Source organism: Anomaloglossus baeobatrachus, chromosome 3, assembly GCF_048569485.1.
Source record: "Anomaloglossus baeobatrachus isolate aAnoBae1 chromosome 3, aAnoBae1.hap1, whole genome shotgun sequence".
NCBI classification, from domain to species: Eukaryota; Metazoa; Chordata; class Amphibia; order Anura; family Aromobatidae; genus Anomaloglossus; species Anomaloglossus baeobatrachus.
This window is the reverse complement of record NC_134355.1, coordinates 678563575-678581203: the sequence shown is the minus strand read 5'-3', so window position 1 is coordinate 678581203 and position 17629 is coordinate 678563575. Positions and strand designations below refer to the sequence as shown.

Sequence of the window (17629 nt, the reverse complement as noted above, 5' to 3'; positions counted from 1 at the left end):
AAAAGAATAAGCTACCCCCACCAATGTGTTGTTTCATAAATATATGCATCAGTCCTTGATTAGGGGACAAAGCAAATAAGTACACAACCTGTTGATCAGGTAATAATCATTACCTTTCTGACCAATAGGCGTCAGTGGTTCAAAAGAACATGTCAATGCCTCCAAACATCAAGATTCACTGGGGCAATAATACATGTAGATAAATGGAACAATCTCACCACTGCTGGTGCATTCACTTTCCACAATCATCCAGCGGACAGTTTCTAATCCTTATAGGCGTTTCCACAGTTCCAAAGCTAGATCTCAATAGAAATACCATCCCAGAGAGTACAAAAAAGGGGGTAGGAAAAGAGGGGGGGGAGGGGAAGGGAAGGGGGGGGGAGGTGTGTTTCAAAACACGATCCTTGGGGACACAAACAAAAAACAACCACTAGAAGAACTGTTAAAAATAAATGCTTTGTCCCCTAATCAAGGACTGATGCATATATTTATGAAACAACACATTGGTGGGGGTAGCTTATTCTTTTCCCTAGTGTGTTGTCAGTGAAGAGAACAGCACTTAATCTGTGGCTTGGTGGTCACTTTTTATATATATATTTACTTTCTGCGGCAGAGTGCTTGGATCCCTCTGGGAAAAGTGGGTATCATAGTACGACATTTTCTGTGGCAGATACTGATTTTATAGGGGTATGATGAATCCTCTTTTTAAAGAGACTAATTAAAGGTTAATTTTCAGTGTGGAACATTTGCTTACAAGTTTCTGCCGCATGATGGAGTTGGTAAACGTACCCTGGCCAGGTTGACCATGGCTGCATGGACCATCTCACATGATGAGGTAGATCTTGATCAGGTACCAAGACATATGCTGCAAAAGAGAGGAGCAAGTGCCAAACCTTGGTATTTTAAAGTTGGACTTTCATTCATTTTTTTCCAGCTCACCTATACATAATTCCCGCATCATTGAATCCTTTGCAGATTTATTTGACAATGTGACAGATGAAGTTTTTGATGCTCACTACATCATAAATAATCAGACTAGATTTCATGCAAAGGTACTCAATCAGCACACACTAGTTTTAGACTTCCTGACAGCCAGTCAAGGTGGTATGTGTCAAATAATCGGACCAGCTTGCTGTAATTATGTGGATGCAAACTTCTCCATCATAGTAGGAAGACACATTTCAAAGGCCCAACACGATAAAGAAGTCTTCCGAGTACAATACTCAATAGATGACAATGACCAATTAGATAGTTGGTTTTCATGGCTAAACCCTGCTAATTGGTTCAAAGGAATAGGAGGTTGGATAACTGGATTAGGGCACCTATTTTTGCAGATTTTCCTCATACTCATTATTCTAGTGTGTATAATAAAACTGATCAAATGGTGGACGTTGAAACTACGTCGAGCTAATCCTAGGAATATCCTTAGTGTTCAAGTACATCACGTGGAAGAAGGGGTAGGCATGCCCCTTCTTTCTCCCCCCATATATAGAACTCCTCCACCATACACCAGCCCTCCTCCTTCTCCTAGTACAGGAGAGACTCATCGATACTACTTTTTCGTAGAAGAAGTGTGCTAGAATGATAATATTAATTATCAGAGAGAGGAATGATGAGGAATTCCCCTTATCATATAGATTTCCCTTTCTATATACCCATTTAATTTAGCTATAACTGTTTGCCTTTTAGTTGGATCTCAATAATCCCTTTATTAACTAAAGCTGGGTTTACACACTGTGTGTCGCCCTGGGCAAGCCAGGGGACACGGGTCACAACACCACCACACCCCACACTCCAGGTAGGCACATCTGCTAACCAGAAATCCTTGTTGCCTTCCTCCAGGAGTTTGTTGATGCACACAAGGGGGTGGGCCAGGCGGTTGGCTCCGCCCACCGAGGAGCTCACAACTCTGGAGGCAGGAAGAAACCAGGCAGTTCTGTCAGGGAGGAGGAAGTGGAAGGAGAGAAGTGAAGCCCAGGCAGGGCAAGTGTGAAGAGCTCAGGGAGAGCTTGAGAGAGGAGTTCAGTTAGGAAAGTAAAGGAGTAAACAAGAAGAAAGGAAAGCCTGGAAGGTCCAGCTCTGTGTAGGGCCAGAACAGCAAGGTCAGCGACGGCGGTGACTGTCCGGAGGGGGACCGTTTGGAAGTTCCTGGAAGGACCCCGTTGGCTGTGTGCCCGGTGGTCTGGAGCAGTGTTCCGAAGGACAGTCAGCACCAGGACAGGGGCCTCTCGGACCCCGGCAAGGCTAGGAGTCGCCAGATTTGCCGAATCCGTCAGTGAAGGGGACGTAGATCCCCCAACAACCAAGTCCCGATTGACGGCAACAGCCCAACCATTACAGGGGAGACACCGCCACCGCCAGGGCACCAGTTTCCCCAGGGCCAGCGCCTGCGGGCAAAGTGTAGAGCTCCTCCGGCCCAGATTGCAGTCGGGGAGCGGGTAACCGGAGGGAATCCACCGCTACCATCAGACAACACAGGTGCAAGGAAGAGAGACGTCACCGTCACCTACCGGGAGTGCAGGTGCAGCCGTCTGTGGGACCGTCCTACCAGCCGTTGGTTTACCGTACAAACTGTGTCCGTGTCTCAGGCTGAGTGAGTACCACAGTGCCGCAAGGCACAGCGCTGCCCCCGCGTCCCTGCGCCCACCGGGCCCTACACTTTACATCTCTTCACTGGGCCCCGGGATCACCAACCCCTACCCACGGAGGGGCAACACAACACCTGGCTGCTCCGCATCACCATCCCCGGGACCCCCATACTGAGCAGCGGTGGTGCAATCACCACAACCGTGGGTGGCGTCACGAACTATAACAATCCCCACACCCAACAAACACCCCCTTTCACTCACGGGCGAGGAGTGTCGCTCGAGACACCCCGGGATCCGGCCCACAGCTCGAGCCACCAGGAGCAACTGCCGGACCCGAGCAGAAGGGGTGAGCGCGGTGTGCTGACACCCTCCTCCCCGCCCGCGACAACTGCAACATCACAAACGACATCGCTGTAACGTCACCGGTGTTGTGACGTTACAGCGACCTCCCCAGCGACATTGCAGTGTGTGAAACCTATCAGCGACCTGGCCCCTGCTGTGAAGTTGTGATCGCTACAAATCGTTCAGGACCATTCCTAGGTCCTTTGTTTCCTGCTGTGCAGCATGCATCGCTAGAAAGTTTCAGTGTGTAAAGGGGACTTTACAGCGACTGCGCGGCTCTGTCTGTGTAGCGTCCTGATTAGCGGTCACCTGTGAAGGATTCACCGGTGACCGCTATCCCCCGAGTGACTGAAGTGTCCCCCCCTCTCTCATACTCACCGATCCCCGATCACCGGCGCTGCACGGCATTCACTCTGCTCCAGCGGCTTTTCCTTTTTTGAAACAGCCGGCCGCTCATTAAACAATCTCGTATTCCCTGCTTTTCCCCGCCCACCGGCAAATATGATTGGTTGCAGTGAGACACGCCCACACGCTTAGTGACAGCTGTGTCACTGCACCCAATCACAGCAGCCGGTGGGCGTGTCTATACTGTGCAGTAAAATAAATAAATAAATAATTAAAAAAATCCGGCGTGCGGTCCCCCCCAATTTTAATACCAGCCAGATAAAGCCATATGGCTGAAGGCTGGTATTCTCAGGATGGGGAGCTCCACGTTATGGGGAGCCCCCCAGCCTAACAATATCAGTCAGCAGCCGCCCAGAATTGCCGCATACATTAGATGCGACAGTTCTGGTTACCTGGATCCAGCGGTGGATGCAGCGGTGGCCGCGGGTAACCTCAGTGACAGCTCAGCTGATCGCGCTACTCACCGCCGCTCCGGTCAGCTCCACGCAGCAAATGAGGTGAGTAGCGCGATCAGCTGAGCTGTCACTGAGGTTACCCGCGGCCACCGCTGGATCCACCGCTAGATCCAGGTAACCTCAGTGACAGCTCAGCCGATCACACGGCTCTCTTCATTAGCTGCGTGCAGGTGACAGGAGCGGCTGTGTCTTCTGCTGCTCCTGTCACCTGCATGCAGCAGAGCTGGACGCGACGCTGGAGGACCGTGGATTACGCCGGACAAGGAGGGCTTTGTTGTGGGTAATAAATTGGTAATGAGGGAATGTGTTAGTGTTTTTTATTTGTAATAAAGGATTTTTCAGGTGTGTGTTTTTTAACTGTAATTTACAGATTAATCATGGAAGGTATCTCGGGGAGACGCCTGACATGATTAATCTAGGACTTATTGGCAGCTATGGGCTGCCATTAACTCCTTATTACCCCGATTTGCCAACGCACCAGGGCAAATCGGGAAGAGCCGGGTACAGTCCCAGATCTGTCGCATCTAATGTATGCGGCAATTCTGGGCGTCTGCTGGCTGATATTGTTAGGCTGGGGGGCTCCCCATCCTGAGAATACCAGCCTGCAGCCGTATGGCTTTATCTGGCTGGTATTAAAATAGGGGGGGACCGCACGCCGGATTTTTTAATTATTTATTTATTTACACGGCACACAGACAGAGCCGCGCGGCATTAAATGAAGTCGGGTGAAGTTCACCTGACACGTCCCCAACGACCAGCTAGTTGCTCTGCAGGTCCGGATCGCTGTTAGGTCGTTGGCCAGGTTTGCCTGTTTGACAGCTCACCAGAGACTTTGTAGCGATCCCGGGTAGGTTGAGATCGCAGGTTGGATCGCTAGAAAGTCTCAGTGTGTAAACCCAGCTTAAGTCCCTTTAAGATATAGCCAGTAAATCTAAAATTCTCTTTATTAGGGGATTTTCAATGGTCTCAGAATACGCAACCTAATTAATAAGTAGACACAAAACAAAGATGGCTTATTTACACTACAGCTCTGACCTGTATCACGCAGGTCACTCGGTCCCCGGACACCCGAGGACATGAAATCGCGCGAGTCAGCTTTGGCACAAATATACTTTAATAATTCTTTAACTAAGTACTTTTATGTGATTGGTTATATGTTAATATGTTTTACTGTATTGGCTATATCATATGTAACTCCCTATTTCAATTTTGTATAAAAAGGCTACTCCGGCAATATGGAGTCAGTTCTGTGATCCAATCAGAGCTCTTGCATATGCAATAAATCTTTCTTTCTTTCACCTAAGAAAGTCTGACGTCTGATCCTTGGGAGACTGAGATCGTTATTTCCGTAACATATAGCAGTAGTGCTTTACCATTATCCATGTTTATACTTTTATAGTGGTTAGTGTGCAGCTTATTATCTTTATTATAGTGGAGAGATTGTGACACAGTAACTGCAAGGAGAAAATGCAGTTACATTCTCCCAGCAGCGGCTCACTTCCAGTCACCAGCACAGTGGGAGAGGCTGAAACAGTCACCACTCACTACATAGTGGGTGCACAGTAATCAACCCTCTTGTTCCTTGGCTGACATCCTGTGAGCGGTAAGTGTTACTGTTTCCCGCACTGCATCGGTGACTGTATACGAGCGGCAGCAGGGAGAATGTAACTTCATTTTCTCCTTGCAGCTGGGAATGTGACTGTTCTCTGTTATTTAATGGTGACTCTTCACTGAGGAGGGTTACCTGTGGAAAGGTCTCTACTCCGTTCATCACTCCGCACATCCATTTCTCCTTTTTCCATTGTGTCTGCAGCGTTCTGCATATCTTTTCCCTGAATTTCAAAGCTGTAAAATAAATAATGTAAAAGTCACGGACAGAAGGAAAAGTCATGTGGAAGGTTCTAGATGGACGCTTCTGCTACCAGAGCCGTGTGGCCCCTGAGACCAATCCATGCATGGCCTCTACGCCTCCTATATCCCCCGTGCTGCCCTAGAGTCAGTTCAGCAGGGATAGAAGCAGACGTGGCAGGGTCCACTTAGTGTGGTACATTATGACATTGGGATTTCCTTCATTGTTTTGTCTTCACAGTTTGGACGCCCTAATGCTTATTTTTCCATCATTTGAGAATTGTTTTAGTCAACAATGTTGTATTCTTGAAAGATTTATTTTTGAGATACATTATTTTTATTCAATTTTTTTCTTTAAGGGGGTGGACAGAGGCGTACATAGAAATCATGGGACCCCATAGCAGAAGTTTTAATTGGTACCCCCACCCCCCCCAAAAAAAAAATTGAACTAACAGGGAACCAGTGGCCATCTGCTCCTCAATGGTGTTTAACCATGGATTCGAGGATACAGTAATGGCTCCCATCACTCACAGGCCTGGTCGTTGTATCTCTGCATAAATTACACTATATACATGACACACACAGATACTGTATAAAAGATAGATAGATGAATTCAGGGTCAGGTTGGGGTGTCTGGGGTCCAAAGGAGGAGTTAACTCTAGGGTTCACAATACAACTATATACAAATACCTGCAGGAGCCCTTACACAGCCTCCTCTGCACAGCAGGAGCCCCCACACAGCCTCCTATTCACAACAGGAGCCCTCATACAACCTCCTACGCAAAACAGGACCCCCACACAGCCTCCTATACACAGCAGGAGCCTATATACAGCAGGGGCCCCACAGATCCCATATAGAAATACAAAAAAGCATTACATTCACCTAATCCCGAAGCCTCAGTCTCCTCTTCTATGGCGGCCTGCAGAGGCAGTGCTATGCGATAACTTCACTGCGCTGCCCTAGTGGCACGATGACATCTCCTAAGCCATAGACCTAGTGGACTGCAGCTTAGGAGACGGGCAATAATAGAGCATGGAATTTTTGCTCTGTTACAGGATTGAACTGTAACGGGGGCAATGTGAGGCCGAAACAATTCAATGCGATGGTCGCAGAAGATTCAGGGATACAGCTACATATAGCAATATACAGGACAAACCTATCTTATACATGACACATACAGACAGCACATAATACATGATTCACATTATACTCACCTCCTTCCTGGCCTCCTGGAGTTCAGAGGGTCTTTAGAAGCAGCTTCTCCAGCTGCAGCAGTGCAGACGGCTCTACGCCCCCTCTCTGGTGAAGACGGGAGAAGACAGGACGCAGAGCGCACACAGGAGGGGAGGGCGCCCTCTGCTGAAGCCTGTGCACCACAGGAGCAGCAAATGAAAGTGAATTGCTGCTCCCTCAGGCGCCCCTGTACTGCCTGCCGGCTGGCGCCCTATTTGACCGCACCAGTCGCACAAAGCTAAAGCCGGCCATGAATGCAACCCCCATATTCCTTTATATATATAATAAATAAAATATATATATATATATTATAATATAATATATATAAAAAAAATAACCCCCCCATAGCTCTCCAGTTAGTATGATGGGCTTCACATTGCCTTCCACATATTACTATATAATATAATGCACCCCATAGTCCTCCATATATTATAATACATACTCATATTCCTTCATATATTGTAATACACCCCATAGTCCTCGATATAGTATACTTTAGCCCTCATAGTCCTCCATATACTACAATGCACTTTCCATATATTTTAATGCATCCCTATAGTCCTCCATATAATATAATGCAACCTCCATATCGTGTAATACAACCACCATAGTCCTCCATATAGTATAATGAAGAGCCCATAGGCCTCCATATAATATAATGCACACCGTATAGTCATCCATATACTAAAATGCACCCCCCAAAGTCTTTCATATTGTATAATGCACCCCAATAGTCCTCCATATAGCATAGTGCACACCCCATAGTCCTCCATATATTATGATGCACCCCCATAGTCCTCCACATAGTATTATGGCCATTGGCCATCAGTAAACATTGGTGCGTGTTCTGCAGCTCTGCACATCTCGGCACAGCGGGCACACAGTAGTGACGTCATCGCGCCCCCCTGTGCTGAGACGTCAGATCTCAGACACCGAAGCAGAACGATGGAGGAGGAAGCAGAGAGTTCCATCTTTCATCATTGCTTTCAACTGTGGTGACATCTGCAATGCTGAGCAGGGGAACGAGCGGTGCCAGCGCTGACATCACCCCCCCCCCCCCCCGGATCTCTGCTTTGTTTTATGTTACACCACACTGGGCGGCTGCAAAAACATCAAAAAGCTGTTTCAAATGTATAATTTTTTATATTCTCTTTGGATTTTTTGTATGAAACATTTTTTTGATTTATAGAAAACCTTTTTGATCTTCTTATTCACTTTCTTTTCTCCCAGATTGGGGAGTTGAGTAGAGATGAGGGAACCTGTGAAAGTTCGGTTCGGCGGCAGCAGTCGTACCTCCACTAGATGGAAATTGACCCGAACCCCAATGGAAGTCACTGATTGGCAGTTCAAGTCTCCGCCCACATGCAGCCAGCCATAAGCAGAATACTTCCGTGAGAGGGTGGGCGGAGTTTTTCCTTTTTTTTTGGGGGGGGGTTGCACATTACATGTGATCATGCTGTTGTTACCCCCAGTGTGAGCAGTTTAATCACTGCAAGAAGCTCGCACCGGGCTGAGCACCGAGCGTACCTGAGCACAGCGATGCTGGCGCCATTGCTCAGCTTATGTAAAGCATCCGAACTCTGTTTTTTTGAAAGTTGGCATTTGGCTCGAAAAAAAACTAACACTGAACATCGGGTTCGCTCATCTCTAGTCCTGAGATCCTCTGCTCGCTGATATAATACACTGGGCTCTGTATTGTGATTATTTGTCCATCAGTGTAGACCTCATATGTGCACACACCGCTTCATAGACTCCGGCGAGTGCGACCATGCTCCGGTGCTCGGTACAAGCATTTTGATGCTCGGACGGGATCGACTTGTTTACTGACTATAGTGGAAGTCAATAGATATATAATAGATAGATATATAGATAGACAGATAATAGTGATAAATAGATAATAGATAGATATGTGATAGATAATACAGACAGATAATAGATAGATCACTGCACTGACCCTTTCTCCTGTGTTCTGCGCTGATCTTCGGCCTCGTCCTCCTCACGGATTTATACCAGCTGTCTGATAGATAAATTAGATGGAAAGTTAATAGTGATAGATTTGGATAGAAAATAGACAGATAATTAGATAATAGTTAATAGAGATAGACAGATCGATGATGGATATGTGATAGATAATACAGATACATAGATGATAGATAGTAGAAAGATGGATATATATAAAAGATAATATAATATATATTTATTCATTGATATGGCACTATTAATTCCATAGCGCTTTACATACATTGGCAACACTGTCCCCATTGGGGCTCACAATCTAGAGTCCCTATCTGTATGTCTTTGGAGTGTGGGAAGAAACCAGAGTACCCCAAGGAAACCCACACAAACACAGGGAGAACATACAAACTCATTGCAGATGTTGCAGTCAGACGCGCCCCAGCCTGTATAACAGCGTGTCTGACTGCAACCAGAGGCGCTGTGTGTGCATCTCTATTGCTGTAAAAATATAAAAATAAATTAAAAATATTGGTGTAGCATCCCCCGTATTATGAAACCCAGCACAGATAAATCATATAGCTACAGGCTGCAGCCCCCAGCCGTACCCTTACCTTGGCTGTGTATCAAAAAATAAGAACCGCATGCAGCTCTGTTAAAATTATATAATTTAAAAATAAAAATCTGATTGCCCCCTCCCCCCAATTTTGATACCCAGCCATGATAAAGCTCGCAGCTGGGAGCTGGTATTCTCAAACTAAGGAGACTCATAATTATTGGGCCCCCTCAGCCTAAATATAGCCTGTAGCCACCTGGAATTGCTGCATGAATTAGATGCTCTCGTCCCAGCACTTTACCCATCTCATCCTGATTGCCGTAGTGCGGTGACAATCGAGGTAATAAGGAGTTAACGGCAGCACAGAGCTGCCAATAAGCCCCGGATTACTAATGGGGAGGTGTTTATGAGACCCCTCATTAATAATATGTAGGTGAAAATAAACACAAACACCAAAAAAATCCTTTATCTGAAATAAAATACAAAAAAGCACCCCTTTATTAACCCCCAAAACACCCAGGACCGACATAATCCACACAAGGTCCCACGACGATTGCAGCTCTACTCCATCTGAAATCACAGCGTGTGGCCATAGAACATGGCTTCAGGCTGGAGTCACACTTGTGTATGACTCGCACGAGTGCAATGTGAGAAAATTTCGCATTGGCCTCAAAACAAAGTTAATCAATGAGGCAGCTCCGATCTGCGTTTTTTTCTCAGCTCCAGTCGGGCTGAGGAAAAAAATAAATAAAAAAAATGACAGAAAACTGCGACTGCACAGGTATCTCGTGCGAGATTCGCCATTGCAAGTCTATATGTGTGAGAGAAAAAACGATGTCAAACGGACCCTCCTAGTGACATCCGTTTTTATGGATACAATTCTATCATGTAGCAGAAAACACTGCCCTGTGCGCACTAGAAAATGGAATATTCTTAAGAAAATTCCAAACCCTGTGAAAGATTACCGCACCTGCGGGAAAAAAAAGCAGCAAACCGCAAACGAAAACCGCATGCGGTTTAACCACAGTTTGGCTGCGAATTTTCCGCAGATTGTTCCCTGCTTTTTTTTTTACCATTATCTATGGAAAAAACCGCAGGAACCTGCGGAAAAGGAGTGACATGCACATTCTTATTGCTGCAGAAATTCTGCAGCAGAACCTGAAAGGGAAAAAACGCAGTGTGCGCACAAGGCCTTAATGCTCCTGTAAAAGGTCCTGTAAAAGACTAAAAGCTGCTAAAAAAAAAAAAGCAGATTGCACACGGACAGCACAAGGATGACAAGTGACAAAAAATTGTCCTAATCTCCGGCATGAGAATCGGACCGACTTTTCATACGCAAGTGTGACTCCAGCCTCAGGCAGAGAATGACTGAGCTGTGATGACATCACTCAGGTTACAGCTCCCACAATCCTCCACCGGTGATTGCAGGTAACCTCATTGACCCGAGTGACCTGGCAGAAAACCACAGTCAGCAATAAAATATAAAGAGGCTCCGAACAGGCCCGAAATCCAAGAGATGCTCCATAACTTCTACAGCTACAAGTCTAACCCAGAAGGAGCGAGTTAAGCTGCAAAAGACCTAAACAAAACATTCTACACCATGGCCAAATTGTCCAACCTTACACAAGTCATCTACAAAAGACCAAAAGAAGAGCAGATCAATGGATGGTTTGACAGAGAATGTAAAGCCGTACGAAAGACCCTGAAAACAGCCTCAAACAATAAACACAGAGACCCCCCAACCACCCGAGCCTGAGGGAAGCCTATGACACCATACAAAGGCAGCACAAAACCATCCTCAGGAGGAAGAAGCAGAGCTACATCTCTACCAAACTTAGCCAACGCCAAGACGCCCTCCAAGACAACTCCTTCTGGGAACTATGGAGTCACATGGACACAAAGAGCAAGAAAACCAACAACATCCATATCCAAAATGGTAACATCTGGCTCCAGTACTTCAGAGACCTCTACAAAGACATCCCAAAAGAAGGACTAAGGCTATGTGCGCACTTACCGGATTTTGCCGCGGATTTTTCGCGGATTTGCTGCATGTTTCGCTGCAGAAAATGTTCATAACATCTCTGCAGTGAATCACCAGCAAATCCTATGGAGAAAAAAAATCCTGTGCGCACTGGGCGGAATTTGACAGCTGCATGTTTTGCTGCGGGAATCCCGCAGCAAAAACAAGTGCATGTCACTTCTTTTCCGCACATCGCTGCGGGATTTCACTCCATTGACTCCAATGTTAATTATGAAATCCCGCAGGGAATAACGCAGGCAGCAAATTCTGTGTGGTTGTTAAAAACTGGGTTTAGGCGACAAATGCAGAGCCAGTATATAATGACTGGAGCGAGAATTGGTGCAAAACATATTATGGATTTATTCAGATAGGAGGTGAAGTTACAGTCATTAGAGAGAAGTAACTGTCTTGGCTTGAGTTAATAGATGGATAGACAGATAAGCAGAGAGAAAAAATAACAGTTCATTTGTCTTACATCGCTGTGGTGTGTGTAAGCCGTCTCTCTCTGGATGGTCTGGTCGGGCTTGATGAGTCCGTCTTTCTCCTCCCTCCTTCTGCCTCTCCCTTTGAAGTGTGGGCTTCCAAACCCCTCCTCCTGATTGTCCTTATCTCTTTACATGGTATTACAAAAAGTAACTATCCCTATTTTAGTCCTAGCATTATGTCATGTCACGTGGTTCGTTTTACCCGCGAAAATAAATGACTTGCGCAGTAGAGACTTGTAACTAGACCACTTACATAGAATGTAAAACATATATAACTCCTTTGAAGCTCGCTTTACTCTGACCTTAGTGTAACAAAAAGAGCATTCTCAAAGCTATTTCAGTTCTTAGCCCAAAATTCCAAACAGAATATAGCAGTATGCTGACAGCTTTGATGAACAATGGCAGATGGCCTTGGTTCTACCATGTCAGACTCTTGGTCAGTATTTCCAGCTCACAAAGACACTCTTAAAGGGGATGGCGAAATACACATATTTTATGAATATATGTATATTCAAGTTTATGAATCAAATCTCCATAAACTCACTATTTTACAGTTCCCCCTTATATGGAAGTTTGATGAACCCCGGGAAACCCTAACTCAATCGTGTCATCATTCGTATCACATACATTCTTGTTGGAAATTCTAGACCAATATTTGACTTGATAAACCAATCTGCAACTTTCTGTCAGAAAGTCATCTTGCGATTTAACATTCCCCTAAGAATGTTATCTTCCTTTTTCATTTCTATTTTTATGTTCCTATATATCTTCTGAATTCTACACATCACAAAAACTTGATATATAATACACATCAAAACTAATACAAATATGATTATGATGGGATTAAATAAAACATTTCCAACCGCTGACTGAAAAGATGACTGAGACCAGGTATGTACCGATTTGCTAAAACTCTTCCACCAAGTTCTACCTGACATTCCATTCCATTCGTGTTCAATATCACTTAATTCACCTTGTTCATGTCTGAATATAATTTCTGCTTCCTTTAACTGTTTCGTTAATAAATCTAACAAACCCTTATCTTTCTTTATTTCACTTGTCCACATATCCCAAGGAAAATCATTTATCTGTGATAAATTGAATTGTATGGGAAATGCCGTTAAGTTTCTCTTTCCTATAGAAGTGATATTAAAACTTCCTTCCTTCTTTGAAAGAGATCTCACATTTCCTTCTATACAATACAAACCCATAGGTAGGTTTTCCTTATGTACACAAGTAGAATAGAAAACAGAAACCTTCTCTGTCTCAGACATGACCTGAAAACAAATCTTAGTTGGACTTACTGGAGTCACCAGATCATGTAGTGTCTGTACAGTCTCTATTCTCGCATGACAAGAAGAATGATTATGAAAACATGAATGATAAATCACCTTATCCTGTCCAGGTAAACACATCACCTTAGAAACAAAATGCAAACATGAAGAAATGTCTACTTGTTCAGTGTTCACTCCATCAAATGCAAAATCTGTGTACTGCAGTTGATAGAACACTTGTTGTGTGTTACTCACAGGTATACCCAAAACTGTAACAGGAACAATAGTCCCCTCTCTTCCAATCACCGGGATTAGTGATGTGCCAACACAAATGTTTCGTTCACATCCTAACCACTTATTTACCCACAAATCCGTATGATTCAATGCAAAATCATACTCTACAGGTAAATTTCGCAGTATTCCCAGTGGAGTAATTCCACTCTGTAAAGCTTGTGCAATCAGCTTCAAATTAGAAGAGTACTCTACCTGTATCTCCAGGCACGCTTTAGCTACTTGTGTTTCGTGTGTGCTTTCCACGAGAGCTAATGTAGCATCCTGTAGATGTGACACGGAAGAGCCTAGTACAGCAGCTGTATTCATTACCATCTTTTCAAGAAGTTGATTCAGACTCTTCTGAACCTTTACACCTTTTCCTCCAATAAAACCAATATTATCCAAATCTGACTTAAGTGTCTGTATATTCATGGCATTAGTCAGACTTCCCACTGTCCCAATTCCTCCCAGAATTCCTTCTAACACTCCTCTCTTACTCCTAGTCTGAGCTGTTCTTTTCCCAAACCATTGTTCTATCCCCATCTCCATGTTTATGAGATGTGATTGACACTGAGGAAACCTAGTAGAGATCTTCCAATGAGACATATTGAAAGTCCACACCATTGTCATAAATTCTCCATCCCTTAATAAGGACTTGGACTGAAATTGATTAATTTGGAAAGGAGTAGACGGCATGAACCTCGTGTCTGTGCATGCACTATCTGCTGCTGACCAAATATTCACACTAACGTCTTTACAATGTCTGTAATGTGTCTTTGTTTCAACGCAACACTGGTAAATTCCAGAGTCCCTGGAAGATGGATTCTCTATGGAAAAAATGAAATTATCATCCATCTGATATTACCAATCTGACCTGAAAAAACTTCCCAAAAATGATGAATTTTTGGTCCATGTCAACAAAGACTCAGAAGGCAATTTCAACCTTGTGTTACATTTTAACATTATGGGTAATGTATTTACTTTGTTATGTACTGTCTGTGGTGAAACCCTTATTTCCGGAACTATAGTGTTAGTAACGGTAAACACTACAGATACCTGAACTTGCACAGGTTCCCGTGTTATCTGGAAATTCCATGTTTTGACCCAATCTTTATCTCCTTCTGTAATGGAGAGTAAAGAAGGATCCAGAATTTTCCCAAAAACCTGAGTTTTTAACAAAATTTCTGTTTTGGATCTTCCAAACTTTCCCTTTGCAATCATGTCATTTGTAATATCACCGGACCATACAGCAGGTTCATCACCTCTGATCTCTATGTTCCAGTATAGTACATCTGTAGGAGAACATTCCCATGTACCCGTTTTATTATTGTGTACATATTCTCCTTGTAATTGTGTGAATCTAGTTTTAGGTCCTGCAATCGCATGTAATATTATGTCTGTGTCGTGTACGAAATGTAATTCAATGCAACATTTTGTTCCATATCCCATGCAGATATTTCCTGTTATCTCCACAGAATCATCCGTGATGTTCTCTGTCAGTAAGTTCCGTGTCTCTGATCCTCTCGGTCTTCGTGAATGTTGAATCTCTCTGGTCCGCTCATTCACATCATTGGCGATTGTTCCTTGATGTAACATGTAAACAATGACGAAAATAAAGCAAAGCAGCAGGAAAGTAGATCCCATCACGTAGAAGCTTGTCTTGAGCTTGGGAAGATGTTCTTTCTCCAGAAGGCTTGATGTCATCTTTCCTTCAAAGTCTTCAGGTTCTTTATTCCAGTTCTTATCGGAATCCATTTCTTCCTGGAAAGAAATGCAGTATCATTATTTTGTCACAAATATTTTGCACTGGTCAACGTGAACCCACACTTTTTGTGTTTTCCGGGTCTTTTTTACCACATTTGACACTCGGTGCACAAGAATCATGACTTGTCCCATAGTCTCAAGGACTTCAAAAGGACCTTCCCAATTACACTCCCATGGACCACTCTTGCGAAAGGTTTTGATCATCACTAGAGCACCTTTCTTGAATTTGGACTCATAGGGTGGCTCCATTTTCTGCATTCTCGATGCCGCATATGGCAGAATCGCTTTCAGGTTCTCCTGTAGCGATCTCAACCATTGGGACCTTGAGATAGCATCTTTTTGTGGAGTGGATAAAAATGGCTCATGTGGAAACCACAATGGCATTTTTCTTCCCGTCATCAACTCAAACGGAGTGAATTGAGTTGTAGAAGAGATTGAACCTCTTATACTCATGAGTATGAAAGGTACCTTGTCAACCCAAGTGTTACCTTTGTCCAAAAGCATCTTTGCAATTCTGGACTTGATTGTTCTATTCATTCTTTCCACAATTCCCGCAGATTGTGGATGATAGGGGACATGAAATTGCTGTCGTGCCCCTAGAATAGCACAAGCAGTTTGCATGATTTTACCTGTGAAGTGGCTACCTCGATCGGAGGTAATCATCCTTGGGATCCCCCAAGTACAAAAAACATGTTGTACCAATTCCCTTGCTGTGGACAAAGCATCATCTTTCCTAACAGGTAATATTTCTACCCATTTTGAGAACACATCTACCACAATCAATGCATACCTGAGACCATGTTTACCTGAGGGTAAAGGACCAATATAGTCTATCTGCAGTGTAGACCATGGACCATCTGCAGGTGCGATTCGTAGAAGTGGTGGCTTCTGTCCTTTAGGTCTTGGATTTATTTGGGCACAAATGAGACATGATAGTACAACACTTTGAACTGTTTCGTCCATTTTTTCCCAATAAAATTTCTCCTTGAGAATGACTAACAATTTCTGTTGTCCCAAGTGACCTAAACTCTCATGGTTGTATCGAGTGAATTCTACCTGTAGATGTTTTGGTACAACTGGACGCAATTCTCCATTTGAACTGTGACACAAAACCCCATTTTCACAGATAAAAGGAGGTTTTGGATCATCCAGAGAAGTAACAAGAGAAGGATCTTTTCTCTGTTCTTCTGCAAATGAAGGTATGTACGTGTCTGCTCTTTGAACCGCTGACATCTCAGAAGGTTCAGAGTCAAACACTTCCTCTCCTGTCAGGGCAGCTTCTTTGGCTAGAGCATCTGCGGTTGCATTTCCTACAGATAACTCATCATCAGATCTTTGATGTGCAGCGACTTTCACTATAGCAAATCTATTTGGGGCCCTAGATGCCATCTCAAAAATTGATTCTAGAGTTTCGCGGTGCAGCAAGGCTTTGTTGGACGAGTCCACATAGCCTCTCCTTTCCCAAACAGGCAGGTAATCGGTTAGGGATCTGACAACATAGGAGCTATCACTGTAGATTACCATTGGAGTTTGATCATCAGCTTCATTCAGCTGAAGGACCATTCTTACCGCTTCTATCTCTGCCCTTTGAGCTGAGAAATGACTCGGTAACTTGTGTTTTACCACTTGTCCTCGCTTGGAATAGAAAATTCCATATCCTGTGTGATAGTGTCCTTCCAGAAAAAATCTAGAACCGTCTACAAACACAGGTTCATCTGCGTCTTCCGACTGTCGTCTGAAGAGAGATGGACTTGGTTCATGGAACGTTTCTATGCAATCATGGGTTTGTCCTTCATACTGCATCAATTGAGGAAGAACATATTTGGCCTTATAATCTACCTCAATTTGATTTGGAGACAATGAGAGCAACCAATGGGCAAATCTCTGATTTGACACACCTGGGATATTTTTCTCAAAGAGAAGTTTCAGTGTGGAATGTGGCGTTTGGAGAATAACCTTTTGGAACCCGATGATGTGTTGAGTGATTTTTATCGCAAAATACACTCCCACCAGGTGTCTTGCGCACACCTCAAACCCCCTCTCAACAGGTGAGAGAAGCTTAGAGAAGTACCCCAAGATTCTCCATTCCCCCCCTTGCAGCTGCAGCAAAACCACAGAGACACTTGTCTCTGAAGTGTGTGCTTGAAGCGCAAAAGGTGCGTTCTTTTCCACCATACTTAACGCAGGTGCGTGTTGTAGATCATGTTTCAATTGTGTGAAGGCTTGTTCCTGTTCGACACACCAGGGACCAAAATAATCATCATTGTCACCTTTTAAAAGATCATACAAAGGTCTGGCTTTGTCAGCAAAATTTTCAATGAAATCCCTTGAGTAATTTACAAGTCCTAAAAAATGTCTTAGTGCCTTGTGTGATGTTGGAATTGGAAGAGATGCTACTACACTTGCAAACTTCAAACGGAACCTAAAGACTC

At 44.2% G+C, this 17629-nt stretch overlaps 1 long non-coding RNA gene across 1 annotated transcript in view; it reads right to left on the bottom strand.

Annotated features, from left to right (window-relative positions):
* LOC142295763 (uncharacterized) overlaps nucleotides 1-8895 on the bottom strand; it is a 37220-nt gene extending 28325 nt beyond the window's left edge. The window contains exons 1-2 of the long non-coding RNA XR_012751546.1: nucleotides 8827-8895; nucleotides 5535-5635 (exon numbers count right to left, since the gene is read on the bottom strand). This is a non-coding gene — a long non-coding RNA (uncharacterized LOC142295763). The remainder of the gene's footprint in view (nucleotides 1-5534; nucleotides 5636-8826) is intronic.
* Nucleotides 8896-17629: the final 8734 nt, after the last annotated feature.